The sequence below is a fragment of the Balaenoptera physalus genome, assembly GCF_965194825.1.
Source record: "Balaenoptera physalus genome assembly, chromosome: 7".
Taxonomy (NCBI): domain Eukaryota; kingdom Metazoa; phylum Chordata; class Mammalia; order Artiodactyla; family Balaenopteridae; genus Balaenoptera; species Balaenoptera physalus.
This window is the reverse complement of record NC_138886.1, coordinates 37,046,724-37,066,160: the sequence shown is the minus strand read 5'-3', so window position 1 is coordinate 37,066,160 and position 19,437 is coordinate 37,046,724. Positions and strand designations below refer to the sequence as shown.

Below are 19,437 nucleotides of genomic sequence, written 5' to 3'. Positions count from 1 at the left end.
AGTTATCTTTCTGAACTGCAAACTTGATCATGTCAAGCCCCAGCTTAGCATCCTTTAAGAATTTTGCACGCCTTCAGGATCAAGGTAAAATTTGAACATATTATTATTAGGCCCTCTCTAGTCTTGTCTTCTACTTCTCCCCCATCTGCATTCACTCCAGTCATGCTATTTCTGGTCTTCATGTGGTCAAGCATGCTGTTCTCATATCCTAAAATGCTTTCCCTCACCCCCTTCTTCATCAAGCAAATTCCTAGTCACCCTTCAAAACTCGGAATATTTGGAACTAAGTAGAGGTGATGGTTGAACAACATTGTGAATGTACTAAGTGCCCATGAATCATATACTTAAAAAGGGTTATGAGAATGTTTTATGTTATGAGAATTTTACCTCAATTTTTAAAAAATGAAGATTAGGCATTGTCTCCTGCAAGAGCTTAGCCTAATTCCTCAGTGTGACTTTTATGTATCTGTCCTATTTATTCAATTGCTCCCCTGTGTATACCTCTGTCAGTGACACTTATCACAGGGCGTTGTAATCATTGATTTACTTGTCTATTCATAACATATAATGGGCCTTTAATAAATGTCTACTGAATAAATGAACAAATAAAATGAAAGAATATTGAAATCTGCTTCTTTGACTATTTTTCTTGTTTCCCTGACTAGCACTACCACCCAGTAGCTCAAACCAAAAAACTGGAAGTCTTTCTGGACAGCTCCCTTCCATTCCTCTAATCCAATCCATTCTGTTACCAAGTTCCATATACTCTGTCTTAGAAATGTCTTCAAGTCTTTCTCTTCCTATTTGTTCCCAATCCCATTGATTTCATTGTTTCTTGCCTAGATTATGCCAACATCCTCCTCTCAGGTCTCCCTGCCTTTGATTCTGCTTCTTTCCAATCCATGATCCACACCACAGAGAGTGATTTTTCAAAAATACAAATCAGATCATGTCATTTGCCAGTTTAAAGTCCTTTAGTGAATCATCATAGCTTTCCTGCCTCGGTGCTGCCTACCTCCCCAGCTTCATCGCCACTTTCTGCTGCACATACTAAATTATTTGCAATTCCCCAAAGGTTCCATTATCTTCAGAAACCACTGTGCCTTGGCCCTTTCTGTTCTCTCCTCTTAGAATATATTCTTTCCTTTATCTAGCTAATGTGTATTTGATCTTCAATCTCAGCGACTTTGGTCACTTCCTCTGGGAGCCTTCACTGACATCCAATTTCCTGTCAGGTTTAGATACCTGCCAAACACTAAAACTAGTTTATGACAGTATTAGTCAAGTAAGAACCTTCTTCTCCCTCCACCCTGCTCAAACCCTGGAGAAAGAAGATTAGCAAACTTGGGCATGGGAAAGAGATAGTGGGAAATGATAGACAGCTACTAAGCCCCACTGAACATGGCCACCTGCAATAGGTCCAAGCTGAGAGATGGGAAAAGCTTTAAAGTATGAAGTTTAAAAAATAATTTCATTAGTGCGGACATCTTAATTATTCAAGTGAAACTTAAAGTAACAAGTACTGATTGCTACCTAACATTGACCAGAAAATTCATGAAGTAAAAGTCTCATGAGTAGGTTAAAAGAGTGGAAGACAAAATAAAATGGTTTTATAGTTAAACTGACCCCACAAATCCCATTCTTTCAAGGTTCCAATTACACACACACACACACACACACACACACACACACACACACACACTCCCTTTCATCACATTCATCCATATACAACAAATATTTATTGAGCATCTACCATGTCTGGGCACTGTTCTAGATGCTGCCAATACAGTGAAAACAACAAAAAAGGTTTCTGCTACCATGAAGCTTATGTTCTAGTAGAAGAGACAATATCAAAGTAAACAAGATCATTCAGATCATAAGTGCCATGAAGATACTGCAACAGCTGCTTTAACAGTGAGAGACTGTGAGGGGGGAGGAGTAGCTAATTTTATATTTGGTAGTCAGAAAAGGACTTTCTGAGGAAATAACATGTGACAGGAGACTTAAGTGACTAGAAGGATCTAGCTTTGCAAAAACCTAATGGAAAGACATTCCAGGCAGAGTAAATAGTGTAAAGTCCTGAAGACAGGAGCAAGCTTTGTATATAAGAAACAGGAGCCTAATGTGGACAAAACATGGTGAGCAAAGGGGAGTGTGGTTAGATAGGTCTGATGAGAAGCAGTGGAGGGCTTTAAAGCCAGTTTGAAAAGATTGGTCAGGCTATTCTATGGGCAATAGGAGTGCAAAAGTGACATCAGGGAGACTATTTAGGAGGCAGTTACAGTTGTCTAGGCATGGAATGGTGGTGGCTTAGACTAGGGTTGAAGCAGTGAAAAAATAAGTGGATGAATAGAGGATATATTTTGAAGATAAAACCAAAAGACTTTGTGGGTGGGCTACAGAAGATGCAGGCACTGGTTTATCAAATGAGCCCACTGATTTACTCAATGGTGCTAAATCCATAGATTACTGACTCTTCCCACACAGCTCCTGATGATGGGGTGGGTCTAGGTGGTCCCATATTTGTGCCAGTTGACTCCACTATTCCCAGCCACAACTGGTGAAGAGTGGATATATAATCCCAATATACCTGCTCTCTCTGGGAATTAGAATTCCAAGAAACTAAGTCAGTGATGAGAATAGTTACTAAAAGGTCATATAGTTTCAGAAGGAGAGGCCTCCATTTTAAAGTGGCCATGACTTGCTATAAGTATGAAGATAAGTGGGCCAATGTGTCTAGTCTATAGAGAGAAGAATAAAGCAGATGTCCAAAGGGAAACAGACAAGACACTGTTTCATTCCAGGAGAGCACCCCGTGAGGGCTTTTCTGAAGTTGGGTTGGTGATGAGATCTTTTCACTTGAGCTAGATGGAATAGCTGCCAATAGCAAAAACAGAGAGGTGATTCCAACTTACATAGGCTTATACTTGTTCCTCATCTACAGCTTCTCAGGAACAGGGAGAGGTCACGGGACCATTTGGCTCATCCTACATCTTTTTCTTTAAGAAACTGTGGGGGAAATAACCATATTTACCACTGCCAGAAACAGAGAAACAAGGGAGCACTGTCTTAGCCCCAACATTTCCCTGTAATTCTAGCTCCAAATCTTCTAAGATATGTGCAAAGAGTTTTGGAGAAAACTCAGCGTTTGGAGGATCCTGAGAGTCATGCTAGACTATTCACTCTACTTTACCCCCAACCCCCAATGACACATTAATCATTAAGTCCTATAGATCAGGGGTCCCCAACCCCCGGCCTGCAGACCGGTACCAGTCTGCGGCCTGTTAGGAACCAGGCCACACAGCAGGAGGTGAGTGGTGGGCAAGCGAGCAAAGCTTCATCTGCCGCTCCCCATCGCTCATATTACCGCCTGAACCATCTTCACCCCCATCCGTGGAAAAATTGTCTTCCACGAAACTGGTCCCTATTGCCAAAAAGGTTGGGGACCACTGCTATGGATTCTATATGCTTAATCTCTCTCAGATCTATCTCCTCTTATCTAACCCCTCAGCCACTGTCCTAATTCAGACCCTCCCATTTCTCATCAAAATTACCACAGTCTCCTAACTGGTCTCTTTACTTTCCTCTAATTCAATATCTACACTCCAACTAGAGCGAGACTTCTAAAGTTCAAATCTGTTCAAATACTGATAATAATGCAAAATATTTTTGCCCATAACAATGCAAATAATTCCTATTCCCAGTGATGCAAATTAATTTTGTCTGGTAGAGAATTTACATTTCTAAAAGTCAAATACTCATGTGAACCAGTCTTAGTGTCTTACTGGTTCTCTCATTAATTAGTGAGTTTAATATGGATTTATTTTATATTTGTATAAGACTCACGATTTTACCTTTTTGAAAAATTATCCCTTAACACAAATAACAGGAGGTAACCCCCACTTGCTGAAGCCAAAAATGAGACTATCTGAATGGATAGAAGGATATGTCATCAACCTAGGGCAAGAATCAAGCTGGCCTCAGTAAGAAGTAGAACCAGCTGCTGGAGGCCCCAGGAAGCTGGGGAGTAGACTCTTTGTGTCTAGACTTGGCTCCTCTCTAGGCAACAGATTGATACGTCTCAGCAAACTGGTTTTCTCTGCTACTCAGGCCATTTGACAAGTAAAAGATGGTCACTCGGCATTCTCAAATTTCCGTTATAAGTCTAACCATGAGTAAGGGTGTAATTCTCTCTCCTCCAAATCCAAATTTTCAGGGAAGGGATTCCAATTGGCCTAGTTTAGGCTAAGTCCCCACCCTGCACCATTTAACAGCAAAAACATCCAGTTTTTCATTGGTCTCCCTGGCTGATCCTAGCCCTCTCCACTTTGCCCCCAGAATTGTAGTTCTAAAATTCATATTTGATTTACCCTTCCTGCCTTCACATAAAGTGTCTCTCCACTGCTTACTGGATGAGTCCCAACTCCTTAGTATGTCATGGAAGGCTCTTCATTATCACACCCCTGACCATCTCTGCTGTGCTCTCTCCATCGCGTCCCACATCTCAATCATATCAGTTGTTTTGCCCCTCTGTTCTTTTGCACATGCTGATTCCTTCACACCCTTTACCTCCCACTCATTTTTCAAAGCTCAGCTCACATGCCTTCTGTGAAGCCTGAGGATGCATTACACAGGATGACATTTATCTGCTTCCTTGACCCAACAAGCCTGGGTCTTGGAAGAGCACAGGGTCTCAGTCTCAACTCTTTCACAGAGGATGGAACCTAGTGAGGTTCTAATAACTATTTGTTGAATGACCACCTGCCCCCAACCCTCGTTGGATAGAAGAAGAAGACAACACAATCCTCAATATCCCACATACACCCTGCCTAGGAGCAGGAAGTGCATGAGTTCCGTTAAAGTAAAAATTATTCATGATACGTGTTAAAGATGGTAAGGCAGATTTTATTTACAGGGGCTGAGGGGGGCAGGGACCATGGAGTAGCTATAGGAACCACTGCAATGGGTGCTGCAGTGGGGGAGAGATTGAGTTCAACTCAGACCCCAACAAAGACAAGTGGTAATTTATTAGCCAAGGAGCAGGGTAGGGGTCAGTGGGTGGAAAATTACAGCCTTAATCTGCTCTGGCTGCTATAATAAAACACCACAGGGACTTCACTGGTGGTCCAGTGGTTAAGATTCTGTGCTCCAAATGCAAGGGTCACGGGTTCGGTCCCTGGTTGGGGACGAAGATCCTGCATGCCCCACGACGCAGCCAAACAAAACAAAACAAGCAAACAAACAAACAAAAAACACCACAGACTGGGTAGCTTATAAACAAATTTCTCACAGTTCTGGAGGCTGTAAGTCTGAGATCAAGGTGCCAGCATGGTTGCTAAGTGCTCTCTTGTCACAGACTTCCTCACCTGGAGGATTGGGCTAGGGAGCTCTGTGAGATCTCTTCTATAAAACTATTAATCCTAATCATGCGAGCTCCTCATGACCTAATCACCTCCCGAAGGCCCCACCTACTAATCCTTGGGGGTTAGGATTTCAACATATGAATTTTGGAGGGACATGATCATAGCAATTACTAAGAAGAAACATCAGGGGTAAGGGGGATTCTTACCAACTCTTACCAAGGGGGATTGTAGACCAACTCAACAGAATTCTTGCTGAAGGCAGACCAAGGTGATAAAATACCAAGGATGGTCAGATACCAAGGGCGGAGAACTTCCAATAAACTGATTTAGTGAGATCCTTGCTCAAACTGGATTCTACAAGGACAAAGAGGAAAGCCCAAAGTCAACCTAAGTCCAGGGCAGACCCAGAAAAGCCTGACAAAATTTTTAGCCAAAGGAGACAGTCTTTGTCCGTTCTAGGTTTTACCAGGTTTTTTAACCCTGGCTACGCATGGGGTGCTTTTAAAAATATCAAGGCTGGGCACCATCCCACCCCTACTCCACCCTACCCGTGCTTCCAGTTCAACTGGTCTCGGCTGAGGTCAGGCTTTAGTTTTGTTTTTCTATTTTTCCCAAGAGGTTCTACTGCGGTGTCAGGCAGAGAATCGCGGCATTAGGCTAAGGTGGGTGCGCAAATGTACCTGCCTTCCACAGGCCAATTAGGCGGCGGGCGAGGATTCTCTGGGTTCCAGTACACCCCAGCCCGCTTAGCCCGGCACCACCCCGAAGGGGCGGGGCGCCGCCGCAGAAGGCGGGGCCACGGCTGAAGCCTCGCCGCTCGCTCCCCTCGCGGGAAAGCACTGCGCGTGACTCGCTGCGCGCATCGCAGCAGGAGCGGGGAGGTGGGCGAGCACCCGCTGGCCCCCAGCGGACCGAACTACTGGCCGTCCTGAGGGGCGGCATGAAGGCAATTCAGATTGGACCATCGGCGCCACAGCTGCAGGGGGGACCGGACGTTACCAAGCTGTCTGAGAGAAGGGGGGCGCCTGCTGGTCCAGGCTGCAACACGACCCCTGCAGGGCGCGAGACTACGCCGCCGCCTACGCCGTCGGACTAAGCTGAGGCGAGAAACCAGGTAGGACGCCTCTTCGGGATCGGAAGAGGTCCCGGAGACCCACTGCCCTCGCGTTCCAAATGCTCCCTTAGGAGAAAAGCCCTCAGTTTGCCCACCTATCCAGCCCTTAGCGCCCCTTCCCTTCCGCCCTTCCCCCTCGTCCCCGCAACCTCACCCTCCGGTCTTCCTCGACCCTCTGGACCGACCTTGTCTTCAGTCCTGTCCTGACCCTTCAGCTCTGCCATCCACCGAACCCTCAAACACCCAGGACCAACCATCGTTTTGGGCGTCACCCCAGATCCACCCCAACCGTCTCCTCAAAGTGTCCCTTCGGAGACACCCCCTCAGCTGACTCGCGCCCAGTAGTCATCGTTGTACCCACATCTCCAGTGACGGCTCTGGGGTAGCGCGGCCGCTCAGCACCCAGCCCGGAGACTGCGGCGGGGTCCTCCGCACAACAGGGTCCTTTGCGCCCTCCGCCCCTTTGGCCCCTGCTTCCCAACTTGGTGTCTGCCTGAGCCGGGCTGGGATCGCTCTCACAGCCAGTTTTACCTTGGGAAAACCTTTGGCCTGGCAGTTTGCCAGTCCCCTGCTACCGCTCTTACCTGCTGCGAAGGGCACCGTGATCCCGTTGCCCAGGGCTGGCTTGGGATTACCAGGCTGGCCCCGAGGACACCAGGGGACTGCCCTGGAGGCAAGGACCATACATTATTCATTTGTATCTCCAGCGCCCAGCACCGTGCTTGGCACATGGTAGCACTCAGTAAATATTTAATGGGTGGGTGAATGAATGAGACCAATGCAGAGGCTGTGAGGCAGAGTGCTTTAGTGGGAAAAATGTCACTAGTTACATGAAGTGGGAAAAAAGGAAGGGCATCTAGGGAATTACTTGTGGTGCTTATGTTGGGAGCATAGAACTGAACATATTCAGTCTCTCCATTCATGCATCTAATGTCATTTACATAGAAGCTTCTATTTATCAGCTGATTTCCCTTTATGTTCTGTTTACAAAAAAAAAAAAAAAGTCAGGGCCAAGGCTGCAGAAATTTTTATTGGTCAGTGTGCCTCAGAGGCTGCCCAGATAATCTTGAAAGAGCTTTACCCAGGTGACGCCCCTCCTCTTGCCCTAGCGACTAACTTCTCCCTCTAGAGAAGAACTGTGGAGGCTAGCCACAGTCTTTAAACCTTACTCAGTGTAGCTGGTCAGCTAGTGCTTCAGGACAGGTTGGAGGAATGACCTCAGTTATTTTACCCTTTTAGCTCCTGGATACCTCCCCTCCCCTTTCCTCCACTGGAGGGGTAGACATCCCAGGCTGCCCTAGTGTGAGAAATATCAAAGATTCCTAAATACTACTGAAGTATGATCAGGCCATATGGGCCATTTATATCTCAGTAGACCAGAATCAGGCAGGGGTTACCGCTATGTGAACAGTGTCAGTAATAAGCAAGAACACGGGCCTTTTTTTTTTTTCACACACACACACTGTATTTTATTTTTACAAGAGATAAATAGACTGACACCAAGCATTGTACATGGATGACCACAACCAAATCAACAATGATAAGAACACGGGCCTTTTAAAGATGGGATTCTCAAAGAACAGAAAGCCTGAAACCTGTTTTTGTTGATTCCTAAGAGGATGACCTGAACAGATTCTGTTTCCTGAAGCTAAGACAGGGTTCGGCGACCTCAGTTTTGGCCCCGGTTCCGTGGGGAAGTAGATGATATTGCTGAGTGATGAAACAATGGCTGGCAAGCTGTGGGAGTTTATAAGCTAAGAAGTAGTTGCCTGACTAATAGTGGCATTATTGTCACTGGGGCTCAGCGTATTAGTAGGTAAAATAGTGACTGGAGTTTCTTAGCAGGCTCCATGGAAATTAAGCAGTGATACGGTTTAGGGGAGTGAGGAGATCCCACCACTGTCTCTGGTGTTCTGCTACCCGTGTCCCTCCTACTGTATGGCTATAGCACACTCACCATCATTGTTCCTTTTCTGCTTTGAGCCAGGTCAAAATCTGATTTCCTCTGATTTTTATGTTAAGTGTCTAAGGTTCCTTTTTGTTAAATGTTTAAGGTTCCTTTTTGAGGCAAGGCCTGCCTAACTGGAAGCTGGGTATGTTCTCACCCATTTCTAGCTTTGATTTATCCTTCTTTACTTTTTCTTTCTCCCATTCTCTGACTTATCTTTGTAACTTTACAAAGTAAGTCTTGGATCACAGATACTGAAAGCAGGAAAGAGCTCCTGAGCTGAATTAAGCAGGGGCATGGTATCTGGAGACCAGTACTTTTTTTTTTGTTAACCAATATGTTTTTAATGGGCTTTTCTACTTTTCCCTGTCTAGGATCCCTGTTAAGACCTCAGTAGCCCCAAAACACTCTGGACTGTTTGATTTTTTTTTTTTTTTTTTCACTTCCAATGCTTCAGAGTGTTGCCAGATAAAATACAGGATGCCAAGTTAAATTTGAATTTCAGATAAACAGCAGGGTGTCCTGTATTTTTATTTGCTAAATCTGGCAACCCTGGTTCATGGGAAGGCTTATGTGTTCTATTTTTCTCTCTGCAACTTCAGGACAATAACTCATCCTTTTCTTCTGTTGCTGATACACAATGACTGAGCACCCTATTAAAAGTCACTTGACTGAGAGGCTCACTGACTGCATGTTAGGGTAAGGGCAGGCTCTGTAGAGACAGTCCAGTTGATCAGTGCTGAGGTTACCCAGAAAACACCCATCAAACATTGACATATGCTATTGTATTCCTGTCAAATGAGTCTGTCTTGCAAAATGAGCATATTATTTTGAGTGGCCAGATATAAACATTGCTCTGGATTGACTTCAAGGGATGAGGGTGGGGTGTGGAGTGCATTCTAACGAAAAGCTAACAACTCACAGTAGAACCTCTCTTGTACCACGTTTACTGTTTTTTTTTTAAGTTGTGGTAAATATATATAATATAAAATTTACCATTTTTACCATTCTTAAATATACAGTTCAGTGTCATTCAGTACATTCACATTGTTGCCCAGCCATCACCACCATCCATCTCCAGAACTTTTTCATCTTCTCAAACTGAAACTGCATAATCATTAAACGATTAACTCTTCATTTCCTCTTCCCCCAGTGCCTGGCAACCACCATTCTACTTTCTTTCTCCATGAATTTGACTACTCTAGGTACTTCATATAAGTCGAATCATACAATATTTGTCTCTTTGTGACTGGTTTATTTCACTTAACATAATGTCTTCAAGGTTCATCCATGTGATAGCTTGCATCTGAATTTCCTTCCCTTTTAAGGCTGAATAAAATTCATTGTATGTATATATCACATTATTTTTATCCACGTTCATCGATGGACACTTGGGTTGTTTCCACCTTTTGGCTATTGTGAATAAAACTGCTATGAACATTGGTGTACAAATATGAGTCCCTGTTTTCAATTCCTTTGGATATATACCCAGAAATGGAATTGCTGAATCATATGGTAATTCTGTGTTTAATTTTTTGAGGAACTGCCGTACCGTTTTCCACAGTGGCTGTACTGTTTTACATTTACACCAACAATGTAAAGCATTCCAGTTTTTCCATAAACTTGCCAATACTTATTTTCTGTTTTGTTTTTTAAATAATAGTCATCCTAATGGGTGTGAAATGGTATCTTGTGGTTTTGATTTGCATTTCTCTAATGGCTAGTAATGTCTAGTATCTTTTCATGTGCTTATTGGCTGTTTTTATATCTTTGGAGAAAAGTCTATTGAAATCCTTTGCCCATTTTTTAATTGGGTTATATGTCTTTCTATTGTTAAATTGTAATAGTATTTTATATATTCAGGATAGAAGTCCCTTATCAGATATTATGATTTGAAAATATATTCTCCCATTCCATGGGTTGCCTTTTCTCTCTGTTGATAGTATCCTTTGATGCACAAAAGGTTTTAAATTTTGATGAGATCCAGTTTACCTATTTTTTTCTTTTGTTGCCTGTGCTTTTGGTGTCACAGCCAAGAAATCATTGCCGAATTCAGTGTCATGAAACTTTTCCCCTGTGTTTTCTTCTAAGTTTTTTTAAATAGGTTTATCTTTTATGGTTAGGTTTTGATCTATTTTGAGTTAATTTTTGTATGATATGTAAGATAAGGGCCCAATCTAATTCTTTTGCATGTGGATATCCAGTTTTCCTAACACCATTTGTTGAAGACTGTCCTTTCCCCTTTGAATAGTGTTGGCATTCTTGTCGAGTATCATTTGACCAGATATGCCAGGTTTATTTCTAGGCTCTCTGTTCTCTTTCATTGGTCTGTGTGTCTGTCTTTATGCCAGTACCACACTTTTTTTTTTTAATTTATCTTTTATTGAAGTATAGTTGAATTACAAAGTTGTGTTAATTACTGCTGTACAGCAAAGTGACTCATTTATACATATACATACATTCTTCTTGATACTCTTTTCCATTATGGTTTATCACAAGATATTGAATAGAGTTCCCTGTGCTATACAGTAGGACCTTGTTGTTTATCCATTCTGTATATACCAGTTTGCATCTGCTAACCCCAAACTCCCAGTCCATCCCTCTCCCACCCCCTCCCCCTTGGCAACCACCAGTCTATGCTCTATGCCCCTGATTCTGTTTCTGTTTCGTAGATAGTTTCATTTGTGTCATATTTTAGATTCCACATATAAGTGATATCATATGGTATTTGTCTTTCTCTTTCTGACTTACTTCATTTAGTATGATAATCTCTAGTTGCATCCATATGGCTGCAAATGGCATTATTTCATTCTTTTTTATGGCTGAGTAGTATTCCATTGTATATATGTACCACATCTTCTTTATCCATTCATCTATTGGTGGACATTTAGGTTGTTTCCATGTCTTGGCTATTGTGAATAGTGCTGCTATGAACATAGGGGTGCATGTATCTTTTTGAATTATAGTTTTGTCCAGATGTATGCCCAGTAGTGGGATTGCTGGATCATATGGTAATTCTATTTTTAGTTTTCTGAGGAGCCTCCATACCGTTTTCTACAGTGGCTGCACCAACTTGCATTCCCATTAACAGTGTAGGAGGATTCCCTTTTCTCCACACCCTCTCCAGCATTTGTTATTTGTAGGCTTTTTAATGATGGCCATTCTGACCAGCATGAGGCAGTACCATACTCTTTTGATGATTGTAAGCTGTGTAGTAAAGAAGTATGAGTCCTACAACTGTGTTCTGCTTTTTCAAGACTTTTTTTGATTATTCAGGATCCTTTGCGATTTCGTACAAATTTTAGGATGGATTTTTCTATTTCTGCAAAAAATATCATTAGGATTTTGAAAGGGATTGCATTAAATCTGTGGATTGCTTTGGGCGGTTGACATCCTTTTATTGTTATGGAAAGAACTACCCTCTTAACAAATTTTTAAGTTTACAATATATTATTGACTGTAGGTGCATTGTTTTACAGCAGATCTTTAGAGCTTATTCATCTTGCTTGACTGAACTTTATACCCATTGAACAATAACTCCTCATTTCCCTCTCTCCCAGTCAACCATCATTCAACTCTTTGATTCATGAATTAAACTATTTTAGATTCCTCAGACAAGTGGAATCAGGCAGTATTTGTCATTCTGTGATTAGCCTATCTCACTTAGCATAATGTCCATCCATGTTGTCGAATATTGCAGATATTGACATCTTAACAATATTAAGTCTTACCATCCATGAACACAGGATATCTTTCCATTTATTTGTATCTTCTTTAATTTCTTCCAGTAACATTTTATAGTTTTCAGTGGTTAAGTTTATTCCCACATATTTTATTCTTTTTGATATGTTGTAAATGGAATTATTTTCTTAATTTCCTTTTCAGATTGTTCATTATTATTGTCTAGAAACACAACTGATTTTTATATGTTTTATATGTTGACTTCATGTCCTGCAAGTTTGCTGTATTCATTTATTAATTCTAACAGTTGGGGGGGGTGGATCTTTAGGGTTTTCTACGTATAAGATCATGTCATCTGCCAACAGGGGTGCAGATGCCTTTTATTTCTTTTTCTTGCCTAATTGCTCTGGCTAGGACTTCCAATACTATGTTGAATAGAAGTGGCAAAAGTGAACCATATTTACTCTTAACACACAGTCTTAGGGGTTTGATGATTGGTTTGGTTTGATGATTGAGGATGTAAGTCCATAATAGATGCTGAGAACAAAACTATATTTTAGCATAGTATATTAGTGTTAACAGTGAGTCATCAAGAAAAAGTTAAGTTATAGCCTATACACTGTGATTAAAACGAAAGTGTGTAAGTGAAAGTGTACATTTTAAAAGAGTTTTATCAAAATACCTAAAGTTTAAAAAAAATTAATTTTGATACTTAAAGAAGAAAACTTCTGTTCTCTGGAATTCTTGGTTTAATAAGATAGTCTTTTATCTTCTCCAGGAAATGAGACAGTGAGCTCTGAAATGTCTGCTGTGTTTTTGGCTTCTTGTGTGGTCCTGTGGTCAAGGACAACAAATTGATAACTGGGTGGAGAGGGAAAAAAAGGGCCAGCCAACTTCTGGCTAGATTTAGTTATTTTAGGATCCGAAGTTTATACTTAAGTTTATCTTAGGATCCTAAAATCTATATTTAACTTGTTTACCTGTTTTTATACTTTTGTGCTTCCTTTCTTTTCTTGTATAATTATTTTAAGAAAGAAAATACAGCCTTATATTTAGTGTACTTAGGGAAAAATGGAAAATTATTTTTTATCCATGTTCAGGTAAAGGAAAAAAAAGGAGATTGGCATATTCCTAAAGTCAGTATAGATAAGATTCAGATGACCCCAAGGGAAAAAGCAAAAACTCAAGATGGAAGAGTTGGGGACCTACTGCTGATCCCATTCATCCGAGAGTTGTTTCTCTCACAAAATGTTATTATCTCTTATTATCTGAAGGATGTTGTATTCTGTTTATTTAAAGATACAGCCAAACTTTGTTGTCAGACCAACCTAGTCCCTGTACGTTCTAGATAGCTAGAGTTTTTCTGTAAGGCTAATCATTTCCTTTTATTTTTTTATTTTTTATTTTTGATAGTATCTTTTTTTTAATTTAATTTTTTATTTTTGGTTGTGTTGGGTCTTCATTGCTGCACGCAGGCTTTCTCTAGTTGCGGTAAGCGGGGGCTGCTCTTCACTGTGGTGGCTTCTCTTTTTGCGGAGCATGGGCTCTAGGCGCACGGGCTTCAGTAGTTGCAGCACGCGGGCTCAGTAGTTGCGGCTCACGGGCTCTAGAGCTCAGGCTCAGTAGTTGTGGCACATGGGCTTCGTTGCTCTGCGGCATGTGGGATCTTCCCGGACCAAGGATTGAACCCGTGTCCCCTGCATTGGCAGGCGGATTCTCAACCACTGCGCCACCAGGGAAGTCCCTACATTTCCTTTTAAATATCCTCCAAATCATAGTGATTTAAAGATTTCTGTCTTGCTTATATATTACTGTATAACAAACACCCCAAAGCTTAGTGGCTTAAAACAATGACTGATTATGTCTCACAGTTTTGTGAGTTGGCTAGGCGGTTTTTGCAGTTCCAAGAGATGGGTTCTGGAAATGTTTTAAATAGGAGCATTACTGGAGTGAATTGTCTCCCAAGGTGACTACTTTGAAGGATTTCTGTTACTTGGTGTTACAGAGCTATTCTACTTCTCGAAAATATTATTCTCTTTACTTTATACTTATAGCTATAGTTAACGTCTTAGATAGGGCAGTGTCTTTTTCAGTTTATAGGCTGATTTATACAATATGCTTTGCCTCACATCCAACACAGCAACTTGCAACATTATTATTCATCCCTAATGATAGTGGCTGGAGAAAGGAGCCCTGGAAGCAGGACCACCTGCCCATTATGCATTTGTGAGTCCTTTTTGACAGCCAGGTTGTGGTGATAGATAGTTAACAAGGAGCATTGATCTCATGGGGGGAAAAGACAGTTATGGCTTTTTACTGGATTGTGAGAATATGTAGTAGAGAATGGAAAATTTCAAAATGTTTTTTAGAGGGGAGCTCTTTTTTTTTTTTTGAGGGGAACTCTTTGTTCAAGTATATTCCACAGGAAAGTGGACACAAAAAGGTAAAAGCTGAGCTGTTTTGGTTAAAGGCAAGGGGTTCGGAGAAGTAGAGTCTAACCTTTTCATCTCTCTCTCCCTCCTTTCCTCTCCATCCCCTTCGCTTACCTTTCATTGTCAATGAGGGGGCTCTGTAAAGCACACTTTAAGCCAGTCACCAAAGATGATACATGACTACTGAATTTTCTTTGTTTTTTTTTAATTAATTAATTTTTAAAAATTAATTTATTTTGGCTGCGCCAGGTCTCATGTGGACTCTTAGTTGCAGCATGCGGACTTCTTAGTTGTGGCATGCACGTGGGATCTAGTTCCCCGACCAGGGATCAAACCCGGACCCCCTGCATTGGGAGAGTGGAGTCTTACCCACTGGACCACCAGGGAAGCATGACTACTGAATTTTGCCTACTGAGTCATGACTCCAAAGTGGAAAGAGGTTGAAAGAAACGGTTGGGTTTGAGATCCCGTCATCTTCAACTGACCACCCACCAGTAACCAATCATGGCTTGAGAGAAATATAACCAAAATATTTACTGCATACATACAGTTCCCAAATTCCTATGTGAAACCCTTAGCCTTAATTTAGTGAGCTGCATAGAACCAGGAATTAATTAGATTCCTTTTGCCCTTTAATCCTAAGCCCTGTCAACCTTTTTTAGTCCAAAGCCAAGAAAATTTTTTCTAGCCATACTTTCTAGTTCATAATAAGAAAAAAAAAGGTTTGTTTTTAGAATATTATATAATAATGTATATGCTTTAAAAAATATACATTGAACATTAGGTGGGCTGTGCACCTCTTTCCCTTTGCATACTGTTAGCCTCTTTGCTTAATTTCCTCTAGACAAGTGCTTCTTAAACCTGAGGCTGCAGAAAAATCACCTGGCTCACCCCTGAAATTCTGATTCAGTAAATCTGGCACTGGTCCCAAGCACTTACCAGTCTAATAAATTCCCAGGAGAAGCTGATTCTACTGGTCCATAGACCACACTTTGAGTAGAACTACTCTTAGACCCAAACTATAATCTCAGCCTCTTCATCAATGGTTCTCAGATTTAATCAACATAAAGGTTTTTGTTTGTTGGTTTTTTGGTTTTTTTGGTTTTGTTTTTGAAAAAAAAGAATAGAAAAATAAAAAGCCCTAGTGCACAAGACCCAAGAATCAAAGGCCAAATAGTGCCACTAAGAGTGTGATTTGGAGCATATCATTTCCGCACTGGGTTTTCTGCCTTTAGAGATTAGGTTTATAAATCTATCACTCATTGAAGATTAAGAGATTGTGGAGAATAGTCCTAAGGAAATGGTATTAGCTGCTCAGATTTTAACCTAGAAAATGTTTAAACTTAACTGTCTTTTTATGGGGAAAGATGAAGTGAAAGATACTATGATATTTTTTCCTTTGAAACAAATATATCGTGTCTATTTTGTTTAAAAATATTTTCTGAGAAAGTGGTTTGTCTCTTTCTCTAATTATAGGTGAAATATAGTCTCACTGTTGAGAATCTAGAAAAATACAGACAAGTATAAAATGAAGACACATCATTGAACAGTTTTTGGAAGTCAAATTTTGAATAGTTAGGTAACAAATCCATTGTTTGACTGTGCCATAATTTACTTAATCCAAATGTTAGACATTTGAGGTTTTTAAAAATAGCTTTCTCTTTTCTAAAAAATGTTCAGATTAATAACTTTATGAAAAAAATCTCTGATAGTTTCCTAAATATGGAATTCTAGAGGTGGAGTTAGAGGATTTGAACGTTTTTAAGACTGGAGATATATATATATATTTTTACCCCCAACCTCAATATGAAGGTTGTACCTTCATAAATATGCTTATATTGGCAAAGTGTGAAAATGCCTATTTTACTTTCCTTCCCTTAACTATTATTATTTTGTTTGATAATTGATAAACAAAAGATAGTATTTTAATAGTATTTTAAATCTTACTGTTTGCTCATATCTTGCCCATTTTCCTATTATTTCAAGTGAATAAGGCAGTCACAAAAGGACGAATACTGCATTATTCCACTTACATGAGGAATCTAAAGTAGTCAAAATCAGAGATGCGGGAGTAGAATGGTGGTGGCCAGGAGCTGGAGGAGAGGGAAATGGGGAGATGCTGTTCAACCTGTATAAAGTTTGAATTATGCAAGATGCATAAGTTCTGGAGATCTGCTGTACATTATGCTTATAGTTAGCAATAATGCACTCTATACTTAAAAATTTGTTGAGAGAATAGATCTCATGCTATATGTTCTTACCACAATTTTACAAAAAGATCTTAGGTTTTAGCAATCAATTCACATAAATTCTTTACGTATAAGGATATTGGCATTTTGTTATATTTGTGTCAAATATTTGTCTTTTAATTTTGTTTATGACTTTTGACATCTAGAATTTTACAGTTTCTATATGGTCAAATCTTTAGTTTTCTGTTGTGACTTAGGTACACCTTCTTTCAATAAATACTCTGGGAATCTATGTCCTGAGTCTGAGGCTATTGGGTACAGATTTCTGTGACAAACTGTCTCTCTCTTTTTTTTTCTTCCAGTTTTATTGAGATATAATTGACATATAATATTGTGTACGTTTAAGATGTACAGTGTGTTGATTTGATACACGCATATGTTGGAAAATGATTACCACCATAGGGTCGTTAAATCTCCATCACTTTACATAATTACCATTTCTTTTTTGTGGTGAGAACATTTAAGATCTACTCTCTTAGCAACTTTCAAATATATAATACAGTATTGTTAACTATAATCATCATGCTATGCATTAGATCCCCAGAATTTATTCATTTTATAGTTGGAAATGTTTACCCTTTGACCAAAATTTCCCCCACCCCCCCAGCGCCTGGCAACCATTCTACTCTTTGTTTCTATGAATTTGGCCTTTTAAGATTCTACATATAAGTGATATCATACAGTATTTGTCTTTCTCTTTCTGACTTATTAAACTTAGCGTAATGCCCTCAAGGTCCATCCATATTGTCACAACTGGTAAGATTTCTTTCTTTCTCATGGCTGAATAATATAAAGAATTCTATACATATGGTTCTCTCTGATTGAAATCCTTCCCCTGACCTGCATGCATATTTCTACTCCTCCTTTAAGAATCTACTCATATGACTCCTTTCTGAAACCTTTCCTGATGACCCCCTGCATATTTGGCCTTGTCTGGGGCTCCATTACAGCGGTTAACGCATTATTTACATAGCTGTAAACTCTGTGAGGGCAGGAATAGTCTTTGAATCCAGGGTCTCTGGAAGATCCAGAGAGCTTGATCGCTTCCATTTTTTAAGTTCTTCATGTATTAAAAATGATTGAAATCCAAAGCAGAATTCTAATAATTTTGGTATATTTAAAATATTTACCTTAACAAATTCATTTTGTAATATGAAAATGACTGTATTTAGGACAAACCACACGATCATCTCAGTAGATGCAGAAAGAAAAATTTGACAAGTCCATGATAAAAACACTCAACAAACTAGAAGTAGAACTTCCTCAGCCTGGTAAAGGGCATCTATAAAAAACCCCGTAGCTAACATTATACTTAATGGTGAAAGACAACTAAAAGCTTTCCCTCTAAGATCAAGAATAAGAGAAAGTTGGTCATTCTCAACACTTCTATTCACCATTGTACTAGAAGTTCTAGCCAGAGCAAATAGACAAGAAAAAGAAATAAAAGATATTCAGATTGAAAAGGAAGTAGAACTATTTGCAGATAACATGATCTTGTATATAGAAAATGCTAAGGTAGCCACAAAAAAATAAATGAATTGAAGATTGTAGGATGCAAGATCAATGGATATAGGGTTTGTTTTAGGGGTGATAAAATATTCTGAAATTAGACTGTGGTGATGGTTGCCCAACTCTGTGAATACACTAAAAACCACTGACTTGTACCCTTTAAAAAAGTGAATTTTATAGTATGTGAATTATATGTCAAAAGAGTTGTTTGTTTTTTAATGACTACATTTATAACTTCATGTGTAAATAAGGATAAAAGGCTAATTTGAAACCCTTTGTGATTGTCAGTCTTGGGCCAAAGATTTTCCTGTCCTTTTTTCCCCAACTTGTGAAAGACTCTATTTTCTGCTCTATATTCCTGGCGTTACCAACCAGGGTTCTTGGCCTCCTTAATCAGTAGAAGTTGATCAGAGTCCAGACAAGAAATTCAGGCAAGGCTTTATTGGGGCCCCTGCTGCAGCAGTGGGCAGTGAGAACAAACAAAACAGGTTCCCTTGCTTGTTGGCTCCCTGAGAGGGGCGAGCTTGTTCCTTATATGGGGTGAGGGTAGGGGTGTGTCCAGGGGTCGGGCCAGAGGGGTGGCTTAGGTGTTTTGCCCACCCCTTAGGTGGTGGTGTGTGCAGGGGGCGTGCGCAGTACCCTGCTTTTGCTCCCCACCCCCTGCTTTTGCTCCAGGCTCTTCAAAAGTGGCAGTTGGGTTTTTTTGGTCTCTTTGTATCTTTTGGGTCCAGAATTTACCCTAACTGCAGGCATGCAATTATTTTTAGTCCCAGACAGTTTCTTTGTATTTTGTTGCTGGAGGAGAAGTGTGTCCAGGTGCAAGCACTGCAGCCCTGCAGCAAAGGGTCCCAGGTCCCAGCCTGTCTCACTGGTGCCCAGCACAATGCCAGACAAATAGTATAAGTTCAATAAATATTTGTAGAATAAATGAATAAATTATGGCAGCTGAACTGACTTTAAGCCTAGTTCAGCAAATCAGCTACATTTCTGAGGTTTTTTTCTCTATTACCAAGGATCCATGAATTTAGTGACACTCACAGAAATTATAGACTGGCCCCATGATGAGTTTGGTTTTAGCCCTATAGAGCAACTTTTAAAGAAGACAGAATGGTCTGTTATGACTGGTACACTAGATAAAGGC

The 19,437-nt window shown here is 40.4% G+C and overlaps 1 protein-coding gene and 1 long non-coding RNA gene across 2 annotated transcripts in view; one reads left to right on the top strand and one right to left on the bottom strand.

Annotated features, from left to right (window-relative positions):
• The window catches only part of LOC309663860, a 102,727-nt gene that overhangs the window by 72,421 nt on the left and 10,869 nt on the right, over positions 1 to 19,437 (bottom strand). The window contains exons 2-3 of the long non-coding RNA XR_014265502.1: positions 6,044 to 6,486; positions 5,570 to 5,717 (exon numbers count right to left, since the gene is read on the bottom strand). This is a non-coding gene — a long non-coding RNA (uncharacterized lncRNA). The remainder of the gene's footprint in view (positions 1 to 5,569; positions 5,718 to 6,043; positions 6,487 to 19,437) is intronic.
• The window catches only part of RUSC2 (RUN and SH3 domain containing 2), a 58,874-nt gene continuing 45,778 nt past the window's right edge, over positions 6,342 to 19,437 (top strand). The window contains exon 1 of the mRNA XM_082468368.1: positions 6,342 to 6,477. The gene's annotated coding sequence lies outside the window, so the exon portion shown is untranslated. The remainder of the gene's footprint in view (positions 6,478 to 19,437) is intronic.